We start from the raw sequence: 18344 nt of genomic DNA, 5'->3' as shown, positions 1-18344 counted from the left end.
AGGTAATATCGAATTGACAGCGCGTCTGTATCTTTATAATATAAAAGGGTTTTCTGATTTTAAACTGCTGTTTTAAAAGGTATATATAAGGTAATTGTTTCGACATTTCTTCTTATTGACTCTATTCAGGCCAAACTATGTATCTCATTCAAAGATACTTTTGACTGGATAAACTTAAAGTATATTGGTGCATGTTTGACTAATAATTATTACAATATTTCACTTCATATATTCTTTTCCAATGAAAGAGATACTGTTTTACATCAGACTACTGCTTATAAGAAGCTATTTTACAACTGTAATCGGAAAAGTATTTGTTTAACTTCAGACCAGTGAATCTTTCTTAAAATGGACATAAAGGTGTATATGTTTTTTTCTTACAAATATGCCAAAATTACTTATCTGTTTAGCTTTGACAAAACAATTGTATTCTTGTCCGTTTACTTTCTTTTTCTGTTAAATGAAATTAACTTTTTGAAAGCGTTATCTAATTTTGTGACTGTAAAAACAATGAGATGTGGTCGTAAAATGAAATAAATAATAAGATAGCAGAGATATTTCTTTATGACTAATAATATGAATGTCTAAACGAATGCCAACATTCAGAAAAGTAATCTATATGAACTTTAAGTGTTGCGTTATACACTTGGAAAAATGTATATCATTCCAGAGCTTTGGAACAGTCTTGGTATTCTATAATCCAATGATCATTTGTGTGAAATCATATAAAAATTTGGTCAGCGGTTTCTGAAAGAAGATTGTTTGAAGTTTCAACTGTATGCATATAGCTCAAAGTGACATGTCACCAAGGATACATTTTTAGAGAATCTACATAATTTCAACAATCTTGTAAGCGGGTTAATAGTCAATAATTATGAAGTTGTTCTGAAATTTGATGGCAGGGGTGGGGGCAATTAAGTCTTTTTTTAAGTTTACACTATATACATATACGTAAAAGTGACTATGTCTCCGCCATCGAGCGGTCATGGTTCTATAAAACAGCAGAATGTTATCCAAGGAACACATCTGTGGAATTATTTCAAAATCAGACACCAGCGAAGTAGGAGATGTTATACGATTTTCAGTTTTTTAGCCCGTATGTGCAACGGAGCTAAACGTTTAGAACAGTTTTGGAAAAGAATTATCAAACGACCATCCAAGCGAGGTGTCATCAACTTCCAACCAGTGGTTTCAGACTCTGTGGCGAATTCGCTTAAAGAAATTGTTGAGGGACCAAATGATGGACGTCGGACGGTGAGCGATCACAATAGCCCACTATGAGCACGGTGTTCTCTCGCAAGCTACAGAATGAAGTTATGTATGTATTGTATAAAATTACCTATAGTGATCTACAGATAAGAAGTTTGCTTTTGTTTATTCAAGTCATCATTTACAATCTCTTTGACATAACGAGTAGATTTATTATTGTCAATAATTAAGGGACCGTTATATCACGAAAACTGTCAATGACAATCAATTGCATTCAAGAAGACATCAGTCATGTGCATAAAATCTACAAAACTATAAAACTACTTTCCATGACGTTTAATCTCAATGTTGCACTGTATAGCTATATCTTAGTGGTTTGGCACAAACCCGCCTCCTGTGAATGCATTATTAAAAAAGATCCGAAATCACAATCGAAATTTCAAACTTAATCCAACATTTATATGTTCCTGAACATGCACAGACGGGACGATTTATAAACACATGTCAAATCGGCCGTATTTATATGCATTGCACTCAAAGACTTTGTACAGCCCTATTCATACGGTTACGGCAAACGTTGACAGGGACACTAAATGTTTTTACGTAAGTGCAAAAACGCGTTATGCTATTTATAGACATTCTAGGCAAAGCCACCTATACAAAAAATAATCATAAAATGACATAAAACAGAAAATCACATGTTGAGCATATAATACTCCTACATTATGAACTAAAACAAGATAGGGGGCCTCTGCGGCTAAGTGGCTACGGTCGCTGACTTCGAATCACTTGCCCCTCACAGATGTAGTTTCAGTCTCAACGCAGGGCGTTCAATTTTCCATGTGAGGAAGCTATCGAGGTGACTAACGAAAGGTCTGTGGTTCTACCCAGGTACCAACCCGTGATGGAATAATGCACGGAGAGGCACCTGGGGTCTTCCTCCACCTACTAAGCTTGAAAGTCGCCATATGACTATAATTGTGTCGTCGGGACGAGCAACCCAACAAAAACAAGAAAAAAAACTAACACAAAATTTTTAAATGAAATTTGATGCTGATATACATTTCAGTTATTTTAAACTAACTGTGGTCTACATTTGGAAGCAAGCCTCGTCAACTCGGCTATTCGTAAAAATCTATTTGTTTCTGCCACGGATACAAAAAAAGTTTTTATTCGTTTGACTAACCATTTAATAATTATATAAAAACCTAATATACGATCGTATATAAATGTATATTATGTGTATCCAAATCGTTAAAAGTATATTTTAAATTGTAACCTTTTCGTATTGAGCAGTCGCACAAATATACAAGTTGCACGGAAACAGCAAATTTGTGATGGTAACCTGTCATAGGAATGACTAGCTAAGATTAAATTAAAATAACATACTTCCGTATCCGCATATCAGAGGTGGCTATATATTTCACGCCGTGAAAAGATGTATTCCTTGCCCATTCTTTCAGTGAATTATTCCATTTCTTTCTCGAAGATAACATTCCGAAAGATTTCTATGTACTGAATTTTTCGAAGACTAGTTTTCATCAGTACCAAGCCAGTAACAAACAGTGACAATTTAACAAGTCTACAAATGAAGCAAGTTCCTAATCTTATCTAGATTAGAGTTTGTCGTTTATCGTGCTGTGATGAGTCCAGTTTAGTTGTCATGCTTAGTCAATTAACATTAACGGAAACATCGATAAAAGTTTACTATCCCAAGGCAAATACACCAATCTCATCCTAATGATTATCAGTGAAGCAATTAACAGAAAAAATAACTTAATAATGACGCGAAAGTTATAATTTATTTATGTGGTCATTGAGCTGTGGCAATTAATGACATTTTTATTCAATGCAACATGACATGAGCTCAGGGTGGACCTTTTTACACCTAAAGGGAATTTAAACTGTTTTATTTATAAAAGCCGAATGAACAAATATTTGCTATTATATCAGTGTCATTAATGAAGAGCAGAAATCACAAACATCATTACACGTTTTCTCTGGGTCATACACCATTGTTCAATTAAATACACACACAGATATGTTTCACTGACAAATGTGCTAATTCAATATACATCGAGACTTGCTTTAAGAATAAATGTCTGATCCCGTATTTAACTGTATAACTAAACAAAGCTGGAAAAATTTACCTTGAACTGATAATTACTGATTGGCAAAAACTCATTATGGGAATTGCGATGATGCTATTCCTCTAATGGGAAATACTTAGTTTATTAAAGCATGTATTAGTCGTTCATAGGCATCTAAAAGCTATTAACATTCAAAATGGAACGTTTATTACAGACTGAATACTGTATGAAAAGAATACTGTCAATAAAGTCGCCGTTCAACAGATAGTGAAATGAAGTATCCAATGGAGTGAACAATGAAAGATAGATAGTTCGAAAATGTAACTGCGTTATTTCAGCAAACTCTGCACCATTGATAGTTCTTTTTAACAGCTCTGGCGGTACAATTACTTCCGACCATCTTTTAACCTTTAGCTAGTGGCAAGTGATTCAGCCTTTTCGGCCATTGCAGACTGACCAAGATCAGCCTGCACGGATCATGGTCTGCACTTACTGGTATTCAGTCAGTAAATTTCAGTGAACACCCCTTTGAATAATAAGTGGTATGACTCAAATTGAATGATGGACCAGTCTAATTTAAAAATGTAGCAGGCTAAGGGTTTAACATGACATACAGGCCTTTTATGCGGATTTCAGATTTAAATTACTAATATATTACAATCAAATTCATTGCAATATATTTTAAAATTTTCTCATTATAAACCGGTTCGGTTCACGGGTGTATTATTTTTACACTTTTGTTGTTGTTCTTTCACTATATTTGAAGTTAACATTGACAAACGTAAGATAACAATGAGAAAAGTCTGAGGGTACACTTGCCGAGAGTACTTCTCAGTCTTCTTTCAGATTTTTTACAATGTTCATAATGTTAAAACACCAATAGCATCTAAATTAAGATGACAAACTTGCACTTGTTTCTTCTAGCCAAAATGTTGACATTTTAAATGATTAAAAGTTTTAAAGTATTTTATTCACCTTTCGTTGATCCCATTACGCCTTGTTGCATCTTGTTACCAAAGTTCAGTGATGGGTTGAAACTCATATAAATGTTAGAATTTAAAACATTACCGGAGAGGTTTCACTTATTTTCCAGTTTACAATTCGTACAAACTGAGAAGCATAATGGCCACATTATCGACTTATATATAACTCAACAAATAAAGATTATCAGAATCACTGACACCGGACCAGAAAGAAAATGCCACAGTATATGTTACACGCGACCCATAGGTATTTTACAAGAACCATGGTTATGAACGGGAAAATATACTAACCCATTACAACAGCGCATTTCACACCTAAAACGCATAGTTTGGCAATTGGTAATCCTGTTTCAGGCGTTTAATGTTACTAATAAAAACCTCCGTAATTCAAGTCACACTGCGGGATAACGAAAATGGTAACTGGTAAAATATCTTTCATCGTGTACCAGTCATAGTGTCTAGGAGTAAGGATCCTTGCCTCTAGAATGAACTGCTAGAACAAGGGCGGATCCGTAATCTTTTTATAGATTTTCGAATAATTTGACCTACTTTTTCCAGATGCATATGGGAAACGCACCTAAAACGCATAGTTTTTGCCGTGATTTCATTCATAAAAATCTATTTCAACAACATTAATTTTAAAGATCTGCAGCCTTTTGAAAGAGCTGAATAAGCCTGATGACTATTTAGCATTTAATATTGCCAAAACATTGTACATACCAATCCATAAGCTGAGGACAAATCATAAATTCTAAGCTGAAACTGGACGGTGGTAAAATAACCCATTTGCTGACAGAAATTGTCCCTTATGCCTATGTGAGTTGATAAATTTCACTAGTCGCTGGTTTGTAAACATTTTGATGCAAAAAGAAGGTATTTAATCCTGGTTATTTCCATAGATATTCAAGCGTAATTGAGTATCATATTTTTTTAAAGAAACATCTTACGAATTACAGTAACGTTATCCTGAAAAATCTCAGTAAAATAAACGTCATATACAATTGAACACATCAAATGATAATAGTTTAAAAGTAATTCCGTCTGGCATTACATTGATACAATGTACCTGAAACTGAAAGTAGCATTCCAAGGTTATAACCCAGTAATCTCAAGCACTACACCCTTCCATGTTTTTTCCGTGATTTCATTCATAAAAATCTAATTCAACAACATCAACTTCAAAGAAAACAAAAAGCACATCTTCTTTCGTCTTGTTTTATAAATATGAAAAACAACTGTTTGTTAGAATGTTTCTTTTATATTTTGTTTGTCTCGAACGTGTTCAATATGCAATAATTATCATATTGTCTGTAACTTTGAAGAAATAAAGTAGATTTGTATTGTATACGACTGTTAACTATCTAACAAAATGCAGATTCATAATTGATCAGTCAGTGCACTTTAATTTTATCGGATGTTGTAAATAATCGTCTTCTTGCTCTAAGGAGTCTAAGAATCTATTGCGTTTTAACCATCATTTCAAGCTGAGTGAAGTGCATTAAATGGTAAAACACCTGTGCACATATTCATGGCTCATCTCATTAAAGGTTTCCCTATATTTTGTTACTTCATGTTGAACAATATTTACTATTACGCTTATCGACTCATACACACCTATCGATAGTCCGCGTATTATAACAGTTCATATATTGAAACAACAGATCTTGATGCGCAAAAATTTTTAAAATATGTTCTAAGTTCAGAAATAACTAAGAGGATTTATGAATATGGGCTTCGATATTGGTCTGGGTCTGCTTTCATTATGTTTTTTTTTTTATATAAATTGATTGTAAGACGTTAAAATGAGCCACCATCTGTTACGTATGTACAGGTCTCCTAAGCTCGCACATATTGAACAAACATTAATGGTGTATCAATTTTAACTACTTCGTAACATTTTATATAAAAAAAAATCATATTTTACCGTAAACTCAATAAAGTATATACAAACTATTTGTTTTTACACTGAAGACATTATACAAACCGCGTCTGATTTCCATGCACTGAATATATATCTAAAGTTACAATTTATGCAGATTTGACTTATGTCTTCCTGTTACATGATAGCCCTTTACTGCTTTTCGGAGGTCAATGGGCGAAACGTTACCAAGATGTATTTAACACTAAAAATCAGTTCATAAGAGTAAGTCGTTATAATATGATATTTATTTGATAGAAATACCTGCTCACAAGAAAACCAAGGGTTACTGTACCATTTTACCAAAGGCATGGGGACTGTTGAAAACTACAACAAAGCATCTAGTTTTAGTGTTCACCACCTAAACTAATATAATTATTTCAGGCAGAAATGTTTAGAAATTTCCGTTTCTATGCCAACGGTCTAATAGAAGCAAGAAATGGTATGTTAAGTTATCTTTAGGCGTAATTTTTGCGTATTTAGTGAAATGTACAGACCTCTGCAAATCAGAACCAATGAAGTTTTCAAAGGACATATTTTATGATCTTTTAATACATATTTTGAGTAATTTTGGTGTTGATTCTTGCATACCGAGGGAGTTTAATATTTAATCAACGATATCCAAGTGTATACGCACCTGGCTCTAGGCGACAGTACTAGTGTCAATGGATCTGCTTCTTTAAATCAAAACGTTTGTCGTTTTCAATAACTAACAATAGAGAAATTTTATCAGTTTGTTCAGAAGGTTTGCATGGTTCAAACTGATGTCTAGTTCATAGCCACGGGTCAACCAGTTCGTATACCGTACAGGGACAGAAGAGCAGACAGTACGAGTATACTTTTAACCTAGAATTGTTTTCGCGCTTTTTAAATTAGCGCCTTTCGTAGTTAGTATATTTCCGTGAAATTAAATAGCCGCGAAAAGTTCTGATCTAACAAAACCGCGAAAGATTCTTGCTTTAGCTTGAATAGATCGCTATACAATGGTTCTGTACCGGATACCTGTATATTAATAACTCAAATTCTAGTACCATAATTTTATAAAATGAGTGCACAAATCCACATTATTTCAATTGATTGACAAGTTACTTCTGTATTATATAAGAGTCTTTTCAATATCAATCCGTCAGGTAAACCTTTGATAAAACAAAAACAATATACATCCATTGAACGAAATAAAACATGTAATATGTAGCCGGCAGCCAATACGATATATTATTTGTAAGTAAGATAATGTGTCTATTTCTGCTAAGTGTGGTTTAATCGCCTAAAAAAAGATACTCCTTTAAATAGCAAACAACACGGGTGGTAAACGCGCAATCCAATTCCCAATGGGAATACGCTAAATATGGGTTGCGCGACTTCCGGTGCTGGTGTTGCGCATCAATATATACAAAATCCAGGTAGGTGGGTTTTTGTTTTTGTAAATAATTACACATTTACGATTGCTTTCGAAAAAAAAGCAAAATGCTATTCGACACAAAAATGAATAAGGATCATATGTGTGAAATACCAACTTATTAGTTTAAGAATCAGCTCTGTTATCACGAAAACTCTGATGGCTCGAGCTGTCAAAAAAAGCATGGAATCATGAAAAATGCAAATTTTCTAACTCTTGTGCATTCTTTCTGGAAATGTGACGCTTCGAATGATCAAACACGTGTAAAACAGTCATGAATATTACATACACTTCAATGAAATATTACTTTTGGGGAAAAGATTGGCAAAAAAATAATCGGGAATGGGGCTGCACCCCGGGAATGGAGTTGCGCGTATACATTATACACATTATGATGTATATGAGCAACTCCATTCCCGGTGCGCAACCCCATTCCCGATGATTATTTTGTCAATTATGTCCCCGTAAGCAGGATTTGAAACGAATGACTTTGATATTCGTTACTTTATAACAGTTGAGTTATCATAAAAAGCATCAGATGTCCTCAGATTAGGCATATGAGGTCGGAAACTTCCATTTTTGTTGATTTCATACTTTTTTCACGTTTCGTGTCGCCAGAGTTTTTGTGATAATAGAGCCGAATCATAAATTACAAACCAGATATTTTACACATATGATGTATTATCATATCTGTGTCGAAAAGCATTTTGCTTTTTTCGAGAAAATTTATTCTTGTCTTATACTAAGCAAAATCATAACTTCACATACCTCAATTTCGTCTTTTCTACGCGCAACACCAGCACCGGACGTTGCGCAACCCATTTTAAGCGTATTCCCGACGGGAATTGGATTGCGCGTTTACCACCCGTGAAACAAATGACAGTGTAACAACAGCAATTTACTGACTGTCAACAATCGGGGGTGTGATTAACTGTTGTGATGGATGCAAAGGATTGGGGTGCGTTTATAATTAAAGATAATAGGTAAGGGTAGATTTCTTCTCGAAAGCACATGGCACCAAAAACACAGCCCCAGAGCCACGCATTTACATAGTAGGCCCACAACAAAAAGAAGCTGTAATGGAAAAATATTTCAGACGGGTTGCTTCAAACATCCAACAAGTACATATTAACTATGCTAAATATTGATGGAGGGGAAGGAAACGGCAAGGGGCGAAATGGGGTCGGGGGTGGGGGGGATCCGAAGGGGAAAGTTGAACAAGGACGAATATACAAGGGAATGCCATGTTCTTTAAAAACAGTCGCACTACAACGTAAACCACAATAGCGCAGACACTCATGTACCAAAGATAAACACACAACTACGATCAACTAAATAACATAGAAAAACGAACAAGCCACACATAAGAAAACAGTAGGGCACCGTTATAGACTCATAAGCATACAAACGCACCCACACATGTAGGAAAAACAATCAAGCACCGTCTAGGGATTCGGCTGCCAAAACAAAGGGGGGCCACGAAAATTACTAAAAGTAAAGGGAGAGGGGATGCAAGAAGTAGCGTAAATGCAAGGGAAAAGAGAGGGCAATAGGGGGAGGAAAAACGCTTACAACAAACAAGAAAACATACGCAACAGACGATACAAGACAGAAAAAAATAACCAGTTGAAAATAGGGAACCGCCTTGGAACGGCCAGTTACCTAAAAAAAGGAAACTGGGGATTTAAACGCGTTTAGGGCATGCCAACCTCGCGCTTACCCTATTATCAACAAGTTAAACAACACAATGTAAATAAAATGTCCGCTGAGAAAGGCTCTAACATTAGTGCAAAAGTAACAGATAAATAAAGGTAACTTTAAGGTACAATTACACAAATGTACTCAACAACTTGTCTGAAGTCAGAGCAACAAGAGCCTAACTTTTAAGGGCACGACTAAGAAAACTGTAAGACAAATATCAACTCCCTCCGTCCGTTGTATGTAGGATTTAGGAGAAAAGCATCATGGAGTCCTACACTTTATTAGTCTTCGCACCATCAAATTGAAAAGCGTAGCAATTAACTGTAGAGGGGTCAATCACTAAACATTCACTGTGCTTCACGATTTTCGCATCGTATCCTCTTTTGATAAACTTTTTAACTAATTTTACAAAACTTTGATTAAAATAAGGGGTATGTTTAATTTTCCGCATTTTATCAATTACATCTCTATAGTATTCCGGGTGTGTAAGTCCAAGTTTTAAAAGTGTTTTAAGGGTCGTATTGTATTTTTCTAATAATTCAGACGAGGTTACAATAAAACTGAACGTTTTCAAGAATACTATAAATGCAACTGTGCCGTGATACTAAATATGTTCACTTGCGACTTCATTTTTGCGGGAATCGCTATGAATATAATTATGTCTGTCCATCCGCCCATCACACTTCATTTCCGATCAATAACTGGACAACCATTTGACATAGAACCTTTAAACTTCATCAAGTTGTAGGGCTTTTAGAGAAAATGACCCCTATAGATTTTGGGGCTACTCCGTTGAAGGCCAAAGTCACAGGGGCCTGAACAAGAAACCCTGATCAATAACCGGAGAATCACTTGACCCACAATGTTGAAACTTCATAGGATAATTGAACATGCAGAGCAGATGGCCCCTATTGATTTTGGGTTTACTTGACCAAAAGAGCCTAAACATGGAAAACCGTTTCCGATCCATAACTTAAAACCACTTGACCCAGAATGTTGAAACTTCACGGGATAGCTGGACATGAATGCAGATGACCTCTGCTGATCTAAGGGCCATTCAGGTCAAGGTCACAGGAGTCAGAACATGAAAAACCGTTTCGGATCCGTAACTTGAGAATCACTTGACCCGGAGCATTGAAATTTCACGGGATGACTAAACATGATGAGAAGATGATTCTTATTGCATTTAGACACTATGAATCGAGGAGTTTAACAGTTGGCGTGTACCAACAAAACATGGCTAAAATATATGCAAAGGAACACTTTGATACGTATTGTGGATTTGATTTTTTTTTTTTTTTTTTTTTTTTTGCGAATAATGACGACGAACTCTTTTTGAGAGCAAAATTACAAAGCAGGCATACGTCATCAAACTTTTAAAAAGTTTATATCAAATACAACGAATCAAGCGTTTGCGCATGGTGTTGTACATGCAGACCTAGAACTAGGGTTATTGGAATGTGCTCAAATTGTACTAGTCTGGTACCTGGGGTATACACGATATTGGGAAAAAAACAGTGGCAAGCAAATAGAAATTGGCTTGACTTTGTGCAAGAGGCTGAGAGACAACTTAATGACGTTGGTTCAAGTGATGATGATTACACTGTATCAAATCCAAATTTAACTGAAGAAGAATAGATTAAAATGCATCATATGGAAGAATGGGAGTATTCAATTGATAAATAATTAAATATCAAAATTGTTAGATTAAAGTAATATTACAATGAACAACATTTAACTTGGGAATGTATTAATATCGTTATAATGCTGTTGTTGACAGTTTTAACCTTCGGTAGCCATAGTTACGGAAAGAAATCAACATTAAATGAATCATTTAGGCATTAAAATAATGATATGTATTAAACACTTTCCCGATTAATTAACGTATATGCTACAAAAACAAATGAATTTGTGCAAAACTGCAATTTTCAGGTGTTAATGCAGACTGGTTGCTATGGCAACCATCTTTCAGGTATTTAATTAAATGTTTCATTTTATGGCAAAAATGTCTTGATCTTTTATTCGGGTCAATTTCTTGAAGTTCCGAGATGGGACCAGAAACAGTCATTATAGTCCCCACAAGGTCCATACAAAAAGACTAACTTTGGTAAAACTACCCTTGGTAGATGGTATATTTCTGTGAAAGTATTCCGAAATGATGCCAACAGTTGATCGCAAGGAGTTTTTTTTTAATTTGTCTTTTTTCTGTTGCCATGGCAACAAGAGCCATGCATGTAATCTATTTTTGAACACTTCTGATGAAAAGAACCACTTACGAAACGTTCCTTTGTTTTTTATTCGAAATTTGCCGAGGGTCTAGTTGATACAAACTTTAAGTAGGCACGTGTTGTTTTGGAAATATTTATTGGTAAATTCATCAAAGATTATAATTGGAAAACTAATTAAGGATAATTTTGTGAAAAGAGTTACTTGAACCAATATAAATGATTCTACTCACTGTTAACTTAGTAATGTATAACAGATTTAAGCAAATGAGCAGAGATTTAAATAGCCTGTGATCAATGATGTCAAAAGAAATTTATGTAAATGTTTCTTAGGAAGTTGTGGCATTTTACCAAGAAACCAATACTTTTCTAATCAAAGTAAAAACCAACAGAATTTATTTGATGGGAAAAGTCTCTGCTACCTATAAAACAGTTTTCTGTTGACATACAAACTATGCCGGATGCTGGGTATAAGATGCTTGGAAAAAATCACATTAAGCGCTCTAAAAGACGGGCCAAGTATGTAAGAAACGATATACAACCTTTTGGATTTTGTACAAGAGTTTCCTCTTTGTTTACGTATTCTTCAAAGAACGTTTGTACGTCTGATTTGATTAATTGATTGTATGCCTTAAATTACTGGTTTTCAAACATAATGTCTTATTAGAATGACTATGTAATGAATTAATTGGATCATTTTCGTTCATAGTTCAACTACAAGTTGATAGGAAATAATTTTGGGAGCTTTCCAGGTAAGATAGTTGGCAATTGAATTAATTTTCTTGGGGTACTATTTTACTGAAAGATAATACATTCCCTTCTATTGTGTCAGTCTGACTGATATAATATATATACTACTTATGGTCGAACAAAATGTTGTTAGGCAATTGTCGTCTTTTTTCTAATTCAGTGTAATTGTTTTTTTAGGTCTTCGAGGTAATTAAAAGTAAATTGTCTAATATTACTGAATAATTCAACAGCTTGTTAAAAAAATCAGATTTGCAGCGCATATGCTCCATTCACATTGTATTAATAAAATGATTAAGCCTTATTGATCCCGTAGTCTCTGTATATGTTTTAAACCAACAACAAGATCATACAGTCGTTTGCTTAAATGTTGCTCTTGTTAAACAAGTGAATTTTAAATATATACTAATACGTTCCGATCAGTCATCCACATTAGCACATTTAAATTGATTACGCAGTAACTTACCTTCTAAATGGGGAATGTGCCCCACCAACATATCGTATTCCATGAAGTTTTGACTGATTCCACAGTTAGCTTCTTTGACATAATCTTGTCAACGTGACGTCTCATAAAACTAAATAGTGTTTTCCATAAAAAATATAAAATGAACATTCAAAATCCTCTTTACAGAATGATCTTTCTTCTGGTCCCGGAGATGTTTTTCGAGTCATGGTAACACTGTTGAATAAACAATAAAACTGTAAAAAGATCCTCTGGAAGCACAGAATGCAACCAAGCAGAATAATAGCAGACTCGGTTTTATTGAGTCAGTACGAACTATCGTATCTTCGGCACTTGATATTGACATCCATTATCTTACTGAAAGTATCACACTTCCTGGAAATAAATGCTGTCAATTTCCGTAAAGACCTTGCCTTTGTACGTGCTTTTACCGACGTTTAGTACTGTATCATTGTCAAACTGCTAAACAAATGAACGTTCTGTTAAATGAGGTAACATGCTGTCTAGAATATGTACATACCTTCAGTGTTTGATATGGGAAAATCATTTCACAGTGAAAATGAATATAACAACAAATAAACTGCTTACCCGTGTTGCATATTTGTGGTAAATAAGGAATATATATGATGTCAATTACCAAAGACCAAAAAACCTTTAATAACTTGACTCGTATATTTTACGCTTCTCGATCAATAAATCTTACATGTAAACAAAGCGTAGGAGTAAATTACAAAAGACGTCATGATACTAAATATTATCGAGTTCTAATATGACCAGCAATGCTTAAATCATCACAACGATATTATGTTGACGTCACGTCGACGTGATATTTAGCGCCATTTATGCATCGAGAAATAGCGCTTTTCAAAGTTTACATAAAATAAAACTGTCTGGATTAATTTTACACACATACTGAGTTTGTTATTCGTTGTGCAGAATATTTCGACATCATTTGCACCCTAATGGAGCTATTCCATAAGACGTATTACCATTTCTGGTCCAGGAGTGTATTTACAAAAGAGCGTGAAGACCTACCATTTGGCGAAACACATGGCCGAATAAACAGTCCTATCATATTGGATCTAAATTTTCGAATAAAAGACATATTAGAATCGAAATAATTTATGACAAAACCGTGTTTGAAAACTATTTATACACTCCCGGCTGTAATACATCGTACGAAATAGTTTCACTAAGGCTATTTAAGTAAGTTATAGCATGTAACTTTATGGCATTTTGTTTTCTTTCTAAAATATGTTTAATACTTTTTATTACATTTTTATTACATGATGGAATACCCTTTACAAACGTTCTATCGCAACCCTTGAAAACTGCAATTGAAATGTTGCATACGTTTACAAAGATATGTTTTCACTGACAGGTAAAAATGTTTTTAAAATCAAAACCCGGAATCATATAATTTTAATTAGTTAACAGTCTCAACCCATTTTTGGAGAGTCACAAAAGTAGTCATTCATTAGTCACATTTCTTTAAACAGGAATTTTACAGCAAGAACACAAAATCGTTCCGCTGCCAAACCTAGGATATAAATTGCAATTATTCGCGGTATCTGAGCACACTTTAGCTACAATATATGTCCGCCCTGAGTCTTGGTACATATACATACTGTAATTTGAATAAAATTCTGAGATATGTTGACTCATACAGAAATGATGTTCGCGGTTTCTTAGTGCAACACCCTCTTATTTACTATCATAGAAGTGTTGCTTTTTCTTCGGATTATTATCGACTCGGCGAACTGGAGGGCCAGATAAAAAAGTTCACTTAATGTACTGAGAGCAAATTACGAATCTACCTAGTTTTTTTGGGCAGGTGTACCCACTGGCATTACTTATGTTTGTCAGCACTTAGACCTCTTATTGTCAGCTATAAAAAGAATGACAGAAAGGCCCATTGTGCCCGAGTGGGAAAAGTATCTTAGCGAAAAATGCTTTACTTGTCTTTAACAGACTATTTACTGATTTTGGGTTACGAAATACCCTTTCGTATAATATTTTTCATGAACAGATTAACTTAACTGAAAGCTTAAACGTACCTACTAAATGACGTGTCGCCTTCAGCAATTCCCACAAATTGAGCCCTTTTCGAGCAGAAAGTGCAAACATTCTGTGCCTCTTGCTAACTATAACTCTGCTTTTTAAATGAGATTTGCTCGTGCACAATGCGTATTTTCATACGCCCGAAGGGACGCATTATGTTATACCCCCGGTGTCCGTCTGTCCGTCCGTCCGTTAGTAATTTCGTGTCCGCTCTGTTACTCTTGAACCCCTTGAAGGATTTCAAAGAAACTTGACACAAATGTTTCCCACACCAAGACGACGTGCAGAGCGCATGTTTTGGATGTCTCGCTTGAAGGCCAAGGTCACAATTAGGGCTCAAAGGCCATATCAGTTTGTTTCGTGTCCCTTCTGTAACTCTTGAACTGCTTAAAGGATTTCAAAGAAACTTGGCAGAAATGTTCACCACACCAAGACGACGTGCATATTGCATGTTTTGGATGACTCGCTTCAAGGTCAAGGTCACACTTAGGGTCAAATATCATGTATGACTTTGCTTTGTGTATATTGCTCTGCATTTCAATGCTCTTGTTTTTATTTGGCAGATCCCTTTTTTGTTCACTTACAATATTTTTTTGAATTACTTCCCTTTCATGTAACTATAAATAGCTTATTTTGAAACTTTTTTATTATTGGCCTTAGGGAAAAACCGAGACCACTTTTCTGTGGTACAACAGATGGTACCCATTGGTATTTGTATACCAGTACCTGGTAAAATTTTTTTGGGTACCCTATCCTCTGGCTAAGTTTAAACCCATTCGGGGTATATTGCCCCGCTTGGCGGAGCTCTTGTTATATATGCAAGGATCACGCAGTACATTGTGACCTTTGACTAATTCTTTGCTCGAAGCGCATGTAAGATTGGGACATCCGTACTATAAAAGTTTGAAACCAGTAAGAAAGTTTTCAAAAAAGAGTATCTTATTAAAAATGAAAGATGTTGCGTTATAAGATTTTTAAGTGTACAATTAAAGGGTCATTACACAGCTTGAAATGGGTTTAACCTGAACTGAATCAACAATCTACGAAAACAACATTGCGTGTCAAAGAACTGTCGTGTTATATAACATGAAATTATTTATTCTTCTTTTATATAAGTTCCACGCGTGCAGTGTGGAACAAGAATGAATAAAAAACGGCTGATAATAATCGTCAGTTTACGATAATTACCATAACAATTGCCATAAAAATGCAACATGCCCATCGTTTGCTTATTTGCAATTCAGAGACTAATAATCATTCAGACATTTTCGGGAACGAATGACCGAATCATCTTTCAAAACAGTTAATAAAAAGGGAGAATAATGTATTTACTGGGTGATATGGGTAGAGCCTCTGGTAAGAATCATAGTGTTTATTCAAACCGTCCGTTTATCGTGTAACCTTTCGAGATCTTTCACGTACTTTTATGGTATATTAATGAGCAGTTTAAGCTCTAATAATAGGGGTTTGTTTTACTCATAATCTTTGAAAAACGCTAGTGTCATGGATATTTTCACAAACATCTCGATCCTCTGATATCAACACCCAGAAAAAACCCACAAGTTTCCCTTCTTCTGTTCGTTTTAGTATGTTAGTGTTGTAAATAGATTATTTTCATCAATTATGACAACATTCTGTACTCGGTATAAAGGATCATGTTGTTTTTATATATTAAATATACTTTGTTATCTTTTATTTGGTACACATTAGTCTATTACACGGAGCTATCTCGCTGCTTAAACTCATGATTATCTCTCTATAAGAATGATAGATCTTGTTGAAATCATTTCAAAACAACCTGTATTGAATACTATAAAACATACCAGCCTTGTTCGTTCAAGAACATCTTTGAAATACTGCAATAATATAAAATAAACAGGAGTTACTCTAAACATCTCTCATAAATATTATACAATTGTGCAGTATTTCATTATATATTTTGGGATGCAGTAGTGATAATAAAATACTTGTTATTACTAATTAATATGTATCTCCGTAAAGGCATCTAAGTTCATTAATTGTAAAGTTGCAGAATAAGTTTTCAGTCATATCCAACTTTGAAGCAATGCATGGACGTATTTCTTTTTTTTCTCAATTGTATTCTTTGATTCAATTCAATTCAATTCAAATTTATTCAGGTATAAGATTATAAAACATTATATATAACTTATACAGTAAAAATACATGTATACAATAATCAATATAAATTAAAATGCTTTGATTAGAATTTTATAAAAATCTTAAAATAGATATGCTAATTAATATAAAGATTACGTCAAGTATATTCTATAATTTATGACATAGAATAAAGATATGATCATAAACACCTGGGATGACCCATCAAAGTAAAACTAATCACTTATTTCCAATGGGGTCCCATTAGGTAGATATAATTTTCAATCATTATCTTCACAATTAAAATGTGTGATCATTACAAATTTTTAGGTAAAACATTCGTGTATAAGTGAAAAACATAACGTTATCTAAAAAATTATGTCCTGAATATATTTTCACAGTAATGATTTCAATATTTAAAACTGAAACAAAAGAAAATACAGATATTCTTCTTCAGGAATGTCTCAGTACAAAATAGTATCAGAAGTTTCTCTTAGACGTGCACACTTGAATAAATTTTTATTCACTTCCTGTTTAAAGCTATGCTTATTTCTTTTCGCCTTAATAAACTCGGGAAGATTATTCCAAACTTGAATTGCATTGAAATAAAAAGTATCAGCACCAAAACTTTTGACTTTTGGAACAACATAGTTAAATTTACTAAATCTGGTGCGGTTGTGAATTGATGAAAGTTTTGATTAAGACATTGTGGAGCAATGCCGTTAAAAATATTATAAACATGATTCAGTCGTAATTGTTTAGCCCCATCTTCGACCTTCTTGCAACATATCACACGTAATACTGGTCTTGGGTGGTATATTAAGTATAACTCGGATAACATTGTTCTGGGTTACTTGTAATCGGCTTTTGAGAGACTTAGTGAGACCAGCATACCACGCCGAACAAGAGTAGTATTTGATACTCAGACAAACTGAAGTAATACAGTGCGCGATAAAGCTCGTTGTACACGGTTTCTATTTACCTGAATGAAATGTTTATGTCATGTTGTTGCATACCGAACGAAGTAATTTAGATTCAAAGCGATGGTTTTCGCAAAATTAACCGGTTCCCATCCCCTAGACCCTTACCTTCCTCTATCCACCACAGGAGTTTTGCCACTAACCGTTCCTGTGCGTTTCTGCTATGTGCTCCCTTATTTGATTGTTTTAATCTTGTTATATACCTACATTGCTGTTTTATGTTTGTATATTACTTTTCATTTACACATATTTACACTGCTGGAGTGTTTGAGAAACGTCGCTTTTAATATTGCAGCGTTGTCAATGTTTATGTACTGTATAATTCATTACAACAATGATAGCTTTTTAGTTTCAAAAGAAGTCGATTTCACTAAATCTAAGAATATGAAAATCCTGTAGAATTATAGAACGCAACCAAACAAAATAATAGCATGGCCCTTTCATAAACGGTAT

At 34.3% G+C, this 18344-nt stretch overlaps 1 protein-coding gene across 3 annotated transcripts in view; it reads right to left on the bottom strand.

Annotated features, from left to right (window-relative positions):
- The window catches only part of LOC123544907 (uncharacterized), a 117643-nt gene that overhangs the window by 66819 nt on the left and 32480 nt on the right, over positions 1-18344 (bottom strand). Inside the window, exon 1 of one of the 3 annotated variants that reach the window (XM_053540477.1) lies at positions 12739-13086. The exons of the other annotated variants lie outside the window; for them this stretch is intronic. The gene's annotated coding sequence lies outside the window, so the exon portion shown is untranslated. Of the gene's footprint in view, positions 1-12738; positions 13087-18344 lie in introns of those variants that run through there. 3 annotated transcript variants of the gene reach the window in all.

The sequence above is a fragment of the Mercenaria mercenaria genome, chromosome 1, assembly GCF_021730395.1.
Source record: "Mercenaria mercenaria strain notata chromosome 1, MADL_Memer_1, whole genome shotgun sequence".
In the NCBI taxonomy this organism is placed as follows: domain Eukaryota; kingdom Metazoa; phylum Mollusca; class Bivalvia; order Venerida; family Veneridae; genus Mercenaria; species Mercenaria mercenaria.
Note: the sequence above shows the minus strand (reverse complement) of the source record. Positions and strands in the feature narration are given on the sequence as shown.